The sequence below is a fragment of the Marmota monax genome, unplaced genomic scaffold (genome assembly GCF_021218885.2).
Source record: "Marmota monax isolate L192 unplaced genomic scaffold, Marmota_monax_Labrador192_F-V1.1 WCK01_AAM20220418_F8-fsc00074, whole genome shotgun sequence".
NCBI classification, from domain to species: Eukaryota; Metazoa; Chordata; class Mammalia; order Rodentia; family Sciuridae; genus Marmota; species Marmota monax.
The window spans coordinates 4,255,730-4,271,132 of NW_026694232.1; the positions used below are offsets into that span (position 1 = coordinate 4,255,730).

At 42.0% G+C, this 15,403-nt stretch overlaps 1 long non-coding RNA gene across 2 annotated transcripts in view; it reads left to right on the plus strand.

Annotated features, from left to right (window-relative positions):
* Nucleotides 1–14,374, plus strand: part of LOC131425026 (uncharacterized) — a 28,157-nt gene extending 13,783 nt beyond the window's left edge. Inside the window, exons 1-3 of one of the 2 annotated variants that reach the window (XR_009228816.1) lie at nucleotides 3,702–3,822; nucleotides 4,352–4,418; nucleotides 14,163–14,374. This is a non-coding gene — a long non-coding RNA (uncharacterized LOC131425026). Of the gene's footprint in view, nucleotides 1–3,701; nucleotides 3,823–4,351; nucleotides 4,419–14,162 lie in introns of those variants that run through there. The other variant, XR_009228817.1, reaches the window with a different exon arrangement.
* The last annotated feature ends 1,029 nt before the right edge of the window (nucleotides 14,375–15,403 follow it).

Sequence of the window (15,403 nt, forward strand, 5' to 3'; positions counted from 1 at the left end):
CAAATAACCAATGCACCCCACGAATGTGAGAAGTGCCTAATGAGGAGGAATGCCACTGAACTTCAAGTTAACTCCCTGTTACCCTCTGAAAAGGGATCGACAGACCTGCAAAAGACCTGGACTGATTTAATCTTCTTCTTCTTTTTTTTTTTTTTGGTACCAGAGATTGAATCCAAGGGGCACTTAATACTGAGCCACATCCCCAGCCCTGCTTCTTATATTTTATTTAGAGACAGGGTCTTGCTGAGTTGCTTAGGGCTTTGCTAAGTTGTTGAGGCTGCCTTTGAACTTGTGATCCTCCTGCCTCAGCCTCCTGATCTGCTGGGGTCACAGGTGTGCGCCACCTTGCCCACCTGGACTGAATCTTACAGTAGAGGTGATTCCATATGGTGACCTTGAGGTTAGTAGTAGTGATGAGAATATGGGAGAACCTCAAGATTTCCATGCCAGGTTGTCACTGACCAAGCCAGGGACTGTAATATGGACACTTGTGCTTCTTCCTGGCTCCCTTTCAGACTCCTAGGCACCTCCTAAAGGATCCTGTGTTTACGTCTTCATCTCCACGGATAATAACTACTCTCTAATTATCACATCTATATTTTACAAGAGCTAATTAGAAAGTGTCTGATAGTCTGGGATTTTCTGACAGAGGTAGTGCACAAATCTAGACCACATGTCTGGGGATGATGGTTCCAGCTGAATCACTGTCACTGGTGAGAGCTGGGAAGTAGAAGCTTCAGGCCCCAGGGTCTCCAGCTATGTCAGATATCCTTATGCGGCTTCTCCAGGACCCCCATCTAGCCCATCTCCCAAAGCAACACTACCATCCTCTCCCACCTGCTCTCAGAATCTCAGTGTCGGGCAACATTGTCTAAATGCAAATGCTTCTGGGAGGAGTCACGTGCTTTGATCTAATTCTGGATTTTAATTTAATAGTATTTAACTCTTGCACACACCATTTCCCTTTCAAAATGTGTTTTTCTACATGTTTCATTTAATGCTGACTGGACCTTGTGAGGTAGGTATCATCATAATTATATCCTGGGATGCTAAGTTACTGACCCAAAGTGAAATTGCTAGGCAGAGGCAGAGGCTGAGTGGGGACATTGCATTTCATGTTCCCTCCTTTCCACCAGTTGTCCTCATGTGAAAGCAGGTGGATCTGTGTCAGGAGGGGAAGCCTGACGGTGTGGCCAGCGGAGAAGATGTCCCCATTATTTCTTGAAGTCACAAACCATAAACTGCTGTCAATTTCTCCCCACTTAGTGCAGCTGTCAGAGCACAACAGCTAAGAGCACAGGATGTAGAGGGATATGGGATGGTATTTGAATACTGATCTGCAACGTCATTGCCTGTAACTTTGAGCGATTGGTTACAAATTGGGACAGTACCAGCACCTTTGTCATTGTGATGAATAAATAAGTTGATATACACAGGTCATGGTTCTGAAGCATAGTAAATACTACAAAAGCATCCACTTGATGGTTCTTGTTGGGTGTGTGGGAGACTCCCCGCTGAAGTTAAGTTTCTGTCTGGAGAGAAGAACATCATGTAATCAATCCCGTACCCCTCCCCCTCCTATCCGAAGGGTGCCAAGCTGAAGGGCGCCAAATTCAAAATTTTTCTCAACCCATCCCCAAGGCTCACCGTTCCTGAGTCACCCTGCCAATCAGCACCCGCCACGTGGCGTTTGCAACCCTTCTTAAGCCGAAGCTTGCAAGCTCATGCTCTCTCCCCTCTTCCTTTTCTCCCCCCCCCCTTCCTCATGATCTCTGCTCTCTTTCTCTCCCTCTCCCTCTCTGCCCTCCTCCTCTCTTCTCTCTGCCTCTCCTTTTCTTCCCCTTCAGGCAGCCCCCCCCCCCAATAAAATCGCTTGGTTGAACCTCCGTCTCATCTTGGGTGAGTCACTCACCTTTCAGTACTGACATTATTTGTTGATTTCAGCGCTCAACTTCCTTGATTTCAACCTGGAAAGGGAAGTCAGATTTGCTTCCTGCTCCAGGTTAATTGGAAATGGCTAACTAGAAAATTGTGTTGAGAAGGATTCTGAGGTTTACTGTGGTCTGGGGTGAAATGATGAGCATCTCTACATGGGTGCTGTATGATCGTGCCCTTTTCTGGAGAGCCCTCTGCAGGGCTTGACATAGTCCATGCTGTGCCCCTCAGCTTCCCAGTCTGCCTTAGGCATTTGCTCTGATTCTTTTTTCAGGAGCGGTCCAGCTATGTTCACACTAAATGTAGTTTCCAACTCATAGGGGCACTGACTGCTTGGGTGAGAACAAAGAATTTAATGAATAGGAACTATGTATGGATGGGTTCTAACAAGAGAGGTTAGCAGGCCAGGCATTCAAAAATAACTGCAGTGCAGCCACCCTGGGTGAGCCAACACAGGATGTAGATTTCCATCTAAATAAAAGACATTCATTTTGAAGATCCTACAACAGCTGTAACTTGAGATTCCCACAAATGCTTGGAAATCTGTCCATCTTACCTGAGTGGTGGTACATATCCAAACAAGGATGCCAGTAAGAATGTGAGACAGTTTCTGAGAAGCAGAATCTGGATCACCCTTCCAAGAAGCCAGTGATCTGTAGCGCTGACCTAGCCTTCGAGTATTTGGGGGACAGCATTTTTATGGAGCCTATGGTTAAACATTTGCTGATCTCTCTCCTGGAAGACTTACAGAAATACAATAATTGTTATGAATGGTCTCCCAGAGCGAGGCTTCTCAAAGGTTCCATTCTATGATCTGCAGAGAATTCTAACAGTGTTCTCAGTGTTTTTCTTTTGCCTCTACCAAATTTATCAATGTCTTGGGTCATTATTTGCCTGATCACAACAACATGCATTCATGAATATGTATCAGCTAAAATCCTGCAATTTTATGTGTTAATTTGCTCATGTCTTTAGGTGTTTATAGCAATTAAATAAGACCTTGATAAATTTAGAGGAAATTAAAAAAAGCTTTGATATTATGAGTGTTTATGTGGTTGAATTGCAGGCTCTGAGATAAATTGTGTTTTGTGCAACTATTAATTTGTTGATTGGCTTATTAGATATTTTTGCATTTAGCTACATTTCTTCTTAGGAAACAAGTTGTCTCTTGGCTGCTTCGTTTGGCCTTCTGATGTTCATTTTAGCTTAGGAATGATCTAAGAGTGTGTGTGTGTGTCTGTTTTGTAAGAGCCAGTGTATTTGGACTATGTCAGAAACAGTATAACTTGAGTATAGAGGTTCTAGTTACCCTGTTGGTTGATCAAGTTTTTGAAATTTATTTTTAGTTAACAAGGGCAGCTACAGGGAGGAGCAGGGTCCTGTTGAAGTCCCACCAGGGAGGAGGGGATCCAGGGAAGGAGGAGCTCCAGTGATACCAGAAGTCACAGTGGAGAAGGGAACAGTGACCAAAAGTTCTGGCTGTTTGACAAGGGCAAGCTAGTCCTGTAAAACTTGATGCTGGGTAATTCTAGTAGGTGCAGTTCCCAAGACAGGGCTTGGTAGGGTAGGGCTTTGGAGCAGGGTCCAGGAAACGTGTGTCATCCTGGGAACCAGGGTATGCCAGGGTAGAAAGAGTACTGCATCTAGTTGAGTGACAGTGGCAGCAACTTGGTCACAGGCCATGACTCCAGGAAGGGGAGGAGGTGAGCTGTCAGATTTAGCAACTAAAATGCAGGAGGTCCTGTTAAATTCAAAATTCCAATGAACAAAAATATTAGGATAGCATGTTCCATGTGCTACTTTGGTATACTTATACTCAAACATTATTTGTTACTTATTTGAGATTCTACTTTAACTGAACATCTCTATTGCATCTGGCAAACTTAGGTATGTGTGTTGGGGGGTGTTGTGGGTGGGTTGGGAGCACTGGGCAGCACTTGAGGAATCCTTACCAATCTGGAAATGATGGAGAGGTTGGCTGAGGGATGACAGGAGAGACTGAGGGAGATAAAGTAGGATGGTTAGTGTGTGTGCGAGACAGAGACACTCTCCCTGTGTAGACAGACATAAGGAGAAAGAGAGATTAATCCTGAATAATTTTATGTAGGTTTTGAGACTCACTTATTTCCTTAATTTCTCATGTGTGTGCGTGTGTGTGCGTGTGTGTGTGTGACTGTTTTGTAAGAGCCAGTGTATTTGGCCCATGTCAGAAATAGGATATTTGTTGGTTTTCACATGAAATGCTCAAAGCTGTATGTACCCAAAGTGAGGCCATCTCACTAAGAATGAAAATTTCAATCTTCTGAAATGGTTATCTTGATAATACTGGACACATGAATGTTTGGAAACATCTGGATGATGGGTGTACTTTAAATAAAAACCACATGACTGAGTGCATTTTTCCATTTTTATCTAGATACTTTGGAATAATCTAGACAGCCAAACAGGCTCATCTCCAAGAAAGAATGTATCATCATAATGAGGTAGGAGATTTTCAAACTACTTTTTGATTTTTTTCCAGTTTTTTAAAAAAATATGTTTTCACTTCTTCAAATCACTTTAGTGATCTTTGATTTCCATCCTATCCCCTGCCCAGTTCATGGCACAATATTTGGCACATAATAAGAGCTGAATAAACTCTTTTAAAATGAATGGACAGGTAAGGGGATAGGTTATTCTTAAATAATTCAGTACAGAGATTATGCTAAAGCAATGAAGATCTCTTTGCTTAGAAGAGATGAGGTCAGACATTTATTGGGTGTGTGCTATAAGACAGGAATTGGTCAAGACAGTATGTATCATTTGTATGCATGTATATGCATAAACACATGAATGGGTGTATACATGTATTCCTATAGTCACCTTGTGAGTAAGCACATGTAGCCTGCTCTACATTTGAGTAAACTCAAAAGTGGTTAAATAAATTGTGAAGATTCTCATCTACTAAGAAGGAAGGCTGATACTGATTTGTATGAGCTGTTTTCACATCTCTTAGATTTCATGTAGACTTCCTTGAATGATCTATGGTAATTCTTAATGCTTTGGGGAGCTTATTATCATTTTCAGAATTTGATGAAAGCCAGGGTGTTGTCACTGAGATACAAACATAAAAGGAAATAGTCCTAATTTTCAAAACAATGTGAGTTCCTCACGGACCCTTGATCAAGACCCTCATGATGAGAAAATATCAAATTTCTTCATCTAGATCCAGGGCTAAAGATAGAATTGGCCTGAAAGCAGTTCAGCCATGCACACTTATGTGACAGGAACCTTCTCTCCTGGGGGACAAAGGATCTGCCTAACCTTCAGAGAGCCAATGTGCTTCTTCCATCCCCAGTGTGATCACATAGCTCTGCAGGCAAATAGATGCTGGTTTAATATTTAAAAATCGTAGATTCTATAATTCCTATTTTCCCTCATTTAGTAATTAGAAAACAAATAAACAACAATCACCATTTAGTAATTAGAAAACAAATAAACAATAAACAGCAATCAACAAAATAAAATTTTGTGTTGGGTGCGGGGTATGGCAGTGACGAGATGAAGCTAGTCCCTGTCCAGATTTACCATGAGGTGAAAGACCGTAAATTTCAGGTCTCCTCATATCACAGCTTTCTGAGACCCTGGATGGAGCCTTAAGAATGCAGTTTTTTTTTTTTTTGTAAAATATGCAAAATAAAGTATCTTAAAGGAAACCCTGCCTGGCCCTGTAGGAGCTGCAGGAACTTTTTTTTTTTTTTTAATTTTTTAAAGGGGTGTGTGTGGGGGGTCAGTTAATTGGCATTTAATTTGAGTTCTGAAAGATGGATGGGTAGCTTTTTGGGTTTGGGTTTTTTGGCAAGGGATGAGCTGCATTAATAAGGGAGGGAATTTGGTGTCTAGGTGCTGGGAAGGGCTGGGATGGTTTGGGAGCCTAAACAGGGCAGCTGAGCAGAGAGGGAAGGGGAGGCTTGAAGGAAGGTCCCCCATAAGAGGGTGAAACGTGGGAAGCATTTTGATTACGTACCTCCCCCCTCAGCAGGGGAAGGTACTTGATCAGATTTGCAGTTTAAAAAAAAACCCCAAGACATAAAACAAACAAACAAAAAAATAAACAACCCACTCTGACTCTAGTGTGGAGAATGGATTTGTTTTGTTTTGAAAAATCTCCACATACACCACCTGGAACACAGCTGTGACTTGATAAACAAGTGGAATATTCTTTGGTACAGTGAGGGGAAAATAATTGTCTCCAAGGCCCTGTACCTTGGTCTATGAGAGGAGCCTGGCCAGCAGCTGATGCACTCAGTCAGAAATGTGCAGGTGAAATTAGGGCAGCTGATTTAGATTTAACAAGTGGGGTCCTATGCTGTCCTTTGCAGATGTGGGTACGAGTGTGCGCTTTCCCGGCATCCTGCATTCTTTCTGTGTCCCAGCCCACGTTGGGTTGGAAGCAGTGAGGACTGAGGGAGACTGCTAGTGAACCCAACTTTCAGAACCCACAACCTGTGATGAGGATGAGGATAAGGACAGTGTCAATGTCAGTGCCCAAATCACCCGGGCCCTTTAAGACGCCCTCAGAGCAGAAGTGACTGTTTAAGCAGAAGGCCAATAAAAACTGGTTAGTCCTGCAAACTGCAGACAGATGGATCAAATCGGATCTCCAGACTTCATCAGGCCGTTGGCCTTCGTTATCTTGCCAAACCTGCCCTGGTTTCAGACCTATCTCTGGATCTTTGCTATCATTCATCTTCCTGGTTCTGCTTCTTGGGCTGGTTTTGCCCTAGACGTCCCTCTCCTACTCTTCTCCTGGAATGGTTCATCGTTCTTACTGTCAGGGAGAAGGCTTGATATGGACTTGACCCAGAGGTGGCTGTCTGTCCACGCAATTCCACATTAGACCAGCACTGAGACTGGCAGTCAGTGTGGGGACCTCATGGCCAGTCCTCCTCCGAGGCACAAAATTAGTCATGGAGGCCCAATTCTGTGGCCCTGGATGACCAGGAAACATGATAATCACTAGAAGAGGGTGTTTATTAAGTGGAAAATAAAATATATTTTAGGTGAAAAACAACTTTTCACGCTCAAAGAGTAAATATAATTATCCACAAAGTTGACTAATGATATAACATTTGATTTTTATCAGCTTGATAAATACAGAATTAAAAAATTTCATATCGATCTGCCTCCATTAAATAAAGCTCAGAAAACAAACGTGCTTTCTAAATTGTCCATAGATTTAGCACAAAGTCTTGGCATGGAGGGTTAAAAAAATTTAAATTCTGGGGTAATCAGGAGTAAGGGTTTTAATGTTCCCATTATCTTCCACGATGAAAAGTCTTAGTTCTTTGATTCGGGGAGGCATTTTGGATTTCTGTTCTTTGGAGTCCAGAGGGGAATGTAGGAAATCAAAGGAAGGAAGGGGCCGAGGCAAACAGGAGGGAGGCAGGGAACCCAAAGGAGTGTCGGGGTGGAGGGGGTGGGAAGATGGCGCTGAACAGCTGCTGCTGTCAACCCTGACCTATTTCCTCGAGCCCTGGGAGCTGTCCCTGCTCTCAGCAACAGTGACACTGCCTTCAGGCGGCTCTGTAGCCAAGCCACACCAAGTGATAGCTGTCCCTGCCGTTTTCTTAAATGTCACCCGTGAAAGCAACATTTCCACCTCCCTGGAGCACACACACTCTGCTTGTGGCTAAGTGGACACTTGGTTCCATTTTCACAGCTTCCAAAAATTGGTCACAGATGAGTCACAATTGTGTCAACTTCTCTGGTGTGAGAAGCCATAGATGGAGGCATCTAGAAATGATTTTTTTTAATGTGATGTCCTTTCTATGTGGCAGTAAAACGACTTTCCTGCCATCAGGAGAAACATGTGCTTTGAATTATTTTTAAAGCTCTAAAGGCAGATCTGTAAAAGGCAATCTGAACCTGATAGTTCTGTTTCCATCGATTCCATTCAGAATCCCATCCGTTCTTGGAAGTGTTGGGGAAAGGAGAAAGGAGGAAGAGCATAAATACAAATACTGGCTGAATGCCTGTGAGGGCTTGGTGTAATTAGCAGACATTAAAACATATAATCTAAGGTCTCCAAGCAAGATAACTGTCCACACATTTTAGAACATGTTTGACTCCTATTTTGAGCCCCTGCTCGGTGCCAGGGCCTTATTCCCAGTTGATTCAGGAATTCTGCCCCATTTTCCCTGGCATGGTGTCTGAGCTCTTGAGGAGGATGCTGGTACTGCAGAGCATGAGACGTTGGAGGACCCATCTGAACTTGACAATGAAATGAGAGAGGTTGTTGATCCTCTACCCAGCAAGATGCTGGGTTGTCCCTTATGCCCACTCACTGGATCTCTTTTAGTTCCACTTATTCACTTGCTTCTCCTGAGTCAGATGGGGTGTGGGAAGTTCTCTGAGGCTATTTGAGCCTGGACCTGCCGCGTGGCACTCTCGGGGACCCTGCTGCTTTCCCTCTTCTCATGGGACCCGGGGTGACGGGTAGTGCTGCCTCCTCCTCTTCTGGGCTGCTCTCTGGCCTTACCTCAGTGATCTTATTTCATCCTAACCTGATGCCTGGATATTTGAAACCTCCATTTGCAAAGGAGAAAAACACGATTCAAAGTAGCTAAACCCTCCCCCTAGCTTCACAAGTCCAAGTGGTCAAGCCCAGTTCACTTTCCAACTCATATGGACCCTTTCTCACAGTGACTACCAATTCCACTTGGTCTCCCACTTCCAGAAAAACCCTTCTGACCACCTAGGAATAATGTCAATCTCCCTAGATGTTCTATCCCCTTTCAGTCTAAGCCTTTGGGGGTGATATTTAACCAACACAGTTCTTCCTATGCTAGTTATCTATGCACCCATCTCAGACAACCCTAATTAGGCTATGGCTCCTTGAAGGCAAAGACCACTTGAGATTCTCTCCATCCCATCCACTAGCACCATTCTCTGTTCATGGTATTTGTAATTAAGATTGATTATAACAACAACAACAACAAAACATTGTGTTCACAAATAAATTAGTAAATGGATGAACCTCTACTCTTTATAACTATTTGTTCTATTTGTGTGGTTATGCTGTGATTACAGGCCGGCTAACAACATAGAGCCAGTAGGTATTTGCCCTCATCTGTCCTCGATGCACATTGTACCTTGGGTGGCATATAGCTCCAACAGTGATGTGGCTTTATCTTAGGCCTATCCTTGTGCTCTGCCTAAAACTCTGTTCTTCCTACCTCCCAGGCTGACTTTTTGATTTTCCAATTTTCTGGCTCTATGCCTTAGATCTAGTCTATAGGTTTCTGCCCATTTCTTTGTTAAGACATGTCATGTAGACCCTTTGCTTGTTGATTCTGGGAGCATTGCAGCCTTCTTGTAAGACTGAATTGCCACTCTCTGTGCTCTTTTGATTGCCATGGCAGCTGAGATTGTGGGAGCAGACAGTGCTGGAGCCAGCATCAGGAGTCTTCTTACTGGCTGGGAGATTGCTCACTATTTCCCTGTGCACTCATTTTTTATAGGAACAGAAAAAATTATTATAGTGGGAATGTCTACAGTCTCTTTAGGATACCTCTGAAAAAAATCATAACTAACAGTACTAGCACAGAAATGCCTAATTAAAAAAAAATTTGGGGTACAGTGACACATGATGTAATTCCAGCAACTTGGGAGGCTGAGGCAAGAGGATTGTGAGTTCAAAGCCAGCCTCAGAAACTTTGTAAAACTCCTTCTCAAATTAAAATAAAATAAAATAAAAATGAAGATGGGATGGGGATGTGGGGGTGTGGCTCAGTGGTAAAGAGTCTCTGTGCTCAATCCTCAGTACAAAAAATTATTTTTTAGAGAAGGGCAGTGGCTCACACCTAGAATCAAAGCACCTACAGAGGCTAAGGCTGCAGGATCTTAAGTTCAAGGCAAGCCTCAGCAATTTAGTGAGACTCTGTGTCAAAAATAATGATAATAATAACAAAGATAATGATGATGACTAGAGATGTATATCAGTGGAAGAGTGCACCTGGATCCAATCCCCAGTACTGCAAATAAAAATAAATACATACAATTTTAAAGAGTTTAGATCAAAATCTATACTGAAAACTAGGGTGGGGTGGAGTGGATGATGTTTTCTTATGTGTCCTATGGCAAAGTTTAATTCCCTAAGAATAATCCCTAGGGAGTTGTCTGGTCCATTGGTTGTAAGGGACAGAGACTCAATTTGAATTAAAGTAAAATAAAAAGAATTAATTTTCTGTAACTGAAAAGTCTAGGGCTTCAGGCACAGTAAGGTCTAGATGATCTCTGTCTCTCTCTAAGGTATTGATTCTGTTTCCCTTTGCTTGGCCTTGAGCAACTCCTGGGTGGATGTTTTTCTTATAATCTCAGAATCAGAAAGATCCTTTCTCTCTCAGCATTTAATTAGTTCCTGAAAAAATACTCTGAGTGGTCCTGTTTGGGTTGCATCCATTCTAAGATCAATTCCTGTCTCCAGTGAAAAAGAGTCTTCTGGTCAGCTTGGATCCTGTGGATTTTTTCCCTAGGGACCCCATGATTGTGAGCCCCTCTAGAAAGACATAAAGTGAGGGAAAACAGATTCCAAAATGAAGCCATGTGGGAAGCTCAAAGCATCCAAAATATACCCATGGCAAGTGGCAGTTCATGAGTTAGGTTCTTCATAATGCTTTTTTTTTTTTTGGTCCATGCCCCCAAAAGGGCTAAAGGGAACCAACATTTGTTGATATCATATTAGGTTGGGCACTGTACTGGGAATATTAAATGCATCATAACCTTGAACTCTTATTACTACTTCCCTTGGAATATAAATGGGTCTATAGGTTCTTGTAAGAGCCTATCATCAGCCCAGCAAGGTGGGCTAGGTCTTTTGTGGGTGGAGAGCCCTGGAGGCTCACAGCATTCACAGCTCCCACCCCAGACCCTTGAAGCCTGGCACTGTTCTTGATCTCTACTCTATTCCACTACCAGGCAGCCTAACTCTTGTGTTACGACAATTCAATGATTCGTCATCCCTCAACAGCCTTTGATCTGTTCCTCTCTCCTTCCATCTCACAGTTCCAAGCATGGATGCCCTTTTCTCTTCCACTCTGTGAGCACACATAACTGATGTCCTCTAAGGTCAAGATATCCTAGGTTTCCATCTGAAGATAGAAAGGGAACCTCTTCCAAGCCATAAACCTAGTAATATGGAGTTAAAACCAGAGCCTGATTATAGATAAGCACATGCAACCATATTAGAATAATGCATGAAGTCCTTGCAAACTTGATAAGTCAAGGTAGAATTTTTGGCATAGTCAATAAATATATTGTAGCTTAGTGATACTTCTGGATGATGCTTGTGCCTGAGTTGTGAATTGAGAAAAGGAACTTAAAAACAGCATACTACAGGGACACAGCCACATCAATACTTGTAGCAGCTCAATTCACAATAGCTAGACTATGGAACTAATGTAGGCACCCTTCAACAGATGAATGGATAAAGAAATTGTGGCATGTATACACAATGGAATATTACTCAGCCTTAAAGGAGAATGAAATCATGGCCTTTGCAGGTAAATGGATAGCACTGGAAATAGCAAGCTAAGTGCAATAAGCCAATCCCAGAGAACCAAAGAGTGTTTTCTCTGATATGCAGATGCTAATTCACAATAAGGTGGGAGGGCCTAGGGAAGAATAGAGGTACTTTGAATTAGACTGAAGGGAGTGAAGGGAGGGGACATGGGGTAGAGGGTAGGAACCATAGTAGAATGAATCAGACATTATTACCCTATGTGCATATGTGAATACACGATTTGTGACTCTACATCATGTACAACCAGAAGAATGAGAAGTTATACTCCATTTCTGTATGATGTGTCAAAATGCATTCTATTGTCATGTGTAACCAATCAGAACAAATAAAAAATAAGGACAAAATTCCATTTAAAAAAAAAAAAAAAGAATGCAGGGAAACAGACTCACTATGAATGATGGTGCTGTTTTTGAGAGTGTGCTTCCCAGAATTGTGCAGTATGTAACTTGATCAACAGTGCACAATGTCTCTGCAAGGAAAAGAGTAGGTTAGCAATTTAGTTTAGGACACATCACCATTTAAGTGATATAATTTTCTTTAAAAAAATGAATTTAAGGCTTACTTGTTTACGTATGCCTGTAGATTGAAATTCAAAGTAATAGCAGTACACCTGCGGTCTGCTTGAGTCCTGCATTTTCTCATATATGATGTATACGCCTATAGGTATGGGGTTGTTGATGCTCTGCAAAAAGCACAGCTTTCTGATTCTAAGGATAAAAATTATATAAGCATCAGAATGTAAAGGCTTCTTTTATTTCAAACAGCTCTTAACATTTTGACAAGTTAAGCACAAATGAATCATAAATGTACAGATTAAGTTTCCCTTGGAATATAAATGGGTTTAAATTGGAGGAAGAAAAAGTGGTTGGCCAAATGCATCCCTAGTTTGCTGAGTCAAGAACTTTCAAAGGCTGGCCTACCGTTTGAAAAGTTTAAATACACCCTAATAAAACCACAAATGTGACGATTTCCATATTCTGGTGTCCTGCTTCCATTTCAGAGTCAAAATGGTTTAACAAGAATGTATAAAAAGAAATTCTCTCTCTTCCCCTAATGAATGGTTTGTCTTATCTGGCATCCCATTGAGTTTTCCTTGAATTTCTCTACTTCATCTTTTGTAGTTAAATAAAAACAAACACTGCCTGTGTCTGATGAAGACCAGACCTGCTACTGTGTGAGTGCAGATCTTTCTGGCTTGTCACCTCTGTTGCATAACAGGAACATGTATTATTTGGGTCACTGAGTGAAAACCGTCAACAAGAAACACTTCCAAAGGGTGAGAAAAATAAATTGCTGCTTACTAGCAACACATCCCAGATTCTTTAATAACATGATCTGACTTTGCCTGGATGGATTGAGAAAGTAATTAAAAGGAGAAAAGCAAAGCAAAAGAAGTCATCCTTAGTGAGGTCAGTTACTCACCTGAGTGCAACAGAGTAACCTTTCCAGAGAGAGAGTGGGCCTGGGTCCCAGGAGGAGACACAGCCCCGTGTTCATGGCATTTTTCTCCCCGGGTTTTTCGAGGGGACTAAAACTAACACTGGAACATGGCAAAGAAGAGGATTTGAAATGATCACACAGGTATGAAGCCCAAAATGAGGCTAGGGACAGCCCAGGAATGGAATAGGGCAGGGAATGGAGGTGCTAAATGAACAGGCAGATGAAGAGATGATTTAACGAGAAGCGACATCATTTTTCAGTGACATAGCACAATCTATTTTGAGTGTTACAGAGCCCTTGCTGTTAAGAATCATGAGGTATGACTTTGTCTTAGTAGAGCAGTAAGCTAAAAAACAAAAAACAAAACACACACACACACACACACACAAGAACCAAAAAACAAGATTAAGTGGCTATCTGACAGTGACTGTTGGGCAGGATCCCACCTCACAATAACTCTTGATTTTCAGAGCCAGTTAGGAGACCAGTTTCAATACCTGAACCTCTTTACACTTCCCATGCAACCATCTGCATTGAACCTTATGTTCTCAGTTGTACCAACTTGAGGTAGAAGTGGGTCAAAAAGATACAAGGTAGAATTCAATCTAATAAAATCGCAAGGAAACATCAGTTTGGCAGAGTCCTTTAAGATAATCCAAAAACTATTGTTTGATTGTTTGTTTCTAGATTCTAGATCCAGAAAGAGGAAATCCCATTAATTTTGCCTTTTCTGTTCTCTTTTCTTTCTTGTTCTTTTTCTCTCTCTTTCATCTCTGCTTTTCTTTCTCTTTCCTTCTCCTTCTATCCACCCCCTAATTCCTGTTTATTTCTGGCAGATTTTTCAGTCCTTGGTGTAAATTAACCGAGGAATGGCCAAACTGTGTTGATAGTACTGATTCAGAGTTATCTTGACCCTCAGGGAAACCCTATTTCTGGGTGTGGGGTTGCCTGAAAACTCTCCAGCCATCAATCTGTCTATCTGATTTGAAGGCCTAATGATCAGAAGTCTCTGAGTACCTTCGACATCTACCTGTGATTGGCTTTGTTCCTTGTTTTCTTAGAATTCCAGATGGAGTCAAGAACAACATCATTAGTCAACTTCTAAAGGGAATACGTATTGCTCTCTGACATAAAACAACCGTCATTCAAAAATGTTTAAATTATAATCATCAATGAGCCAAACACAGTAAAACATGAGCCTTTTATTTATTTATTTATTTTTTAGATTTCTGAACACACTACTTTGAAGATTCCTCCAAAAGAGGAGTGTCTACCCTGCCCAGACAACCATGTGGAATTCATGAAATGATTTTCTGTCTAGGCATATGAATAAAGCTTGAGGAAATAAAGCTTGAGTTTGGTGCAGTAAACAGAACGTGGGCAATGTTTGGGGCCTGATAGACTAGGGTTGAAAATCCCATTTTGTGACTCACTAACTCTGAGGTATGGAGCAAGTTCTTTTGAAACACTTGGGTTTCAGGGTGCTTCACCTGTAAAATGGGAGCAAGGGCTATCTTAAAAGGCCAGTATCAAAATAGATATTGTAAGTCGCCTGGCACCTGTTAGTCACTCAACGAAGATTGGGCTTCTTTCATTTTTTCTTTCCTCCACGTTTCCTCACTTGCAGAAAATAAATTTTTGGCTAGTGCGCTAGTCAGCTTTCTGTCACTGTGACAAAATACCTGAGAGAATCAGTTCAAAGGCTCATGGTTTCTGGTGTTCCAAGTGCACTTGGGCCCATTGCTTTGGCACAGTACATCATGGTGAAAGCCTATGGCAGAAGAGGTGGTTCATTTTATGGTGGCTGGGAATCAAAGACAAGGGAAGAGAAGGAGCCAGGGTCCCAATGTCCCCTTTAATTGTGTGACCCTCCAATATCATCTATCTTCCTTGTAGCAGGCCCCATCTCCCATAGGTTCCATCCCCTTCCAATAGCCTACTGGACTGGGAAACAAGTCTTCAATATGGACCTTAGGGAGACATTCAGGAGCAAAGCTACAGCAGTCACTGTTGGTCAGAAGGATCAAAACTTCACTCAAAGTTTGTGAGCATAAAAGGACTCCAACAAACCACCCTTTAACAAGCTGCCCCATAAAAGCATCTAGAAGAGAGGTTTCATTTCTTTTAAAGAGCACAAGGACTTAGCAAGAGAACAGTTACAGAGTACACTGTTTGTGAGCCATGGTTTTAAAATGGTTAGGAGGTCAAGTCACAAATAATCTAAGGTCCTTTCCAGCTCTAAAATTCTAGTTTCATGAAATTGAGGCAGTAGCTGGAAACCAAGGCCTTTGTGACTCAGAAAGGAGAGACTGCACGGGGCTGGTTCCTCCGCATATTGAGGATTTGATTAAAAACCCTTTACACTCAAACATTAGCTTTGGGATTAGCAGATCAAATAAATGCATGTTACCACTTTGTCAGATACTGCAAAGTCATTTTTGTCTGCTAGTCTAGTTTAATGGAGAG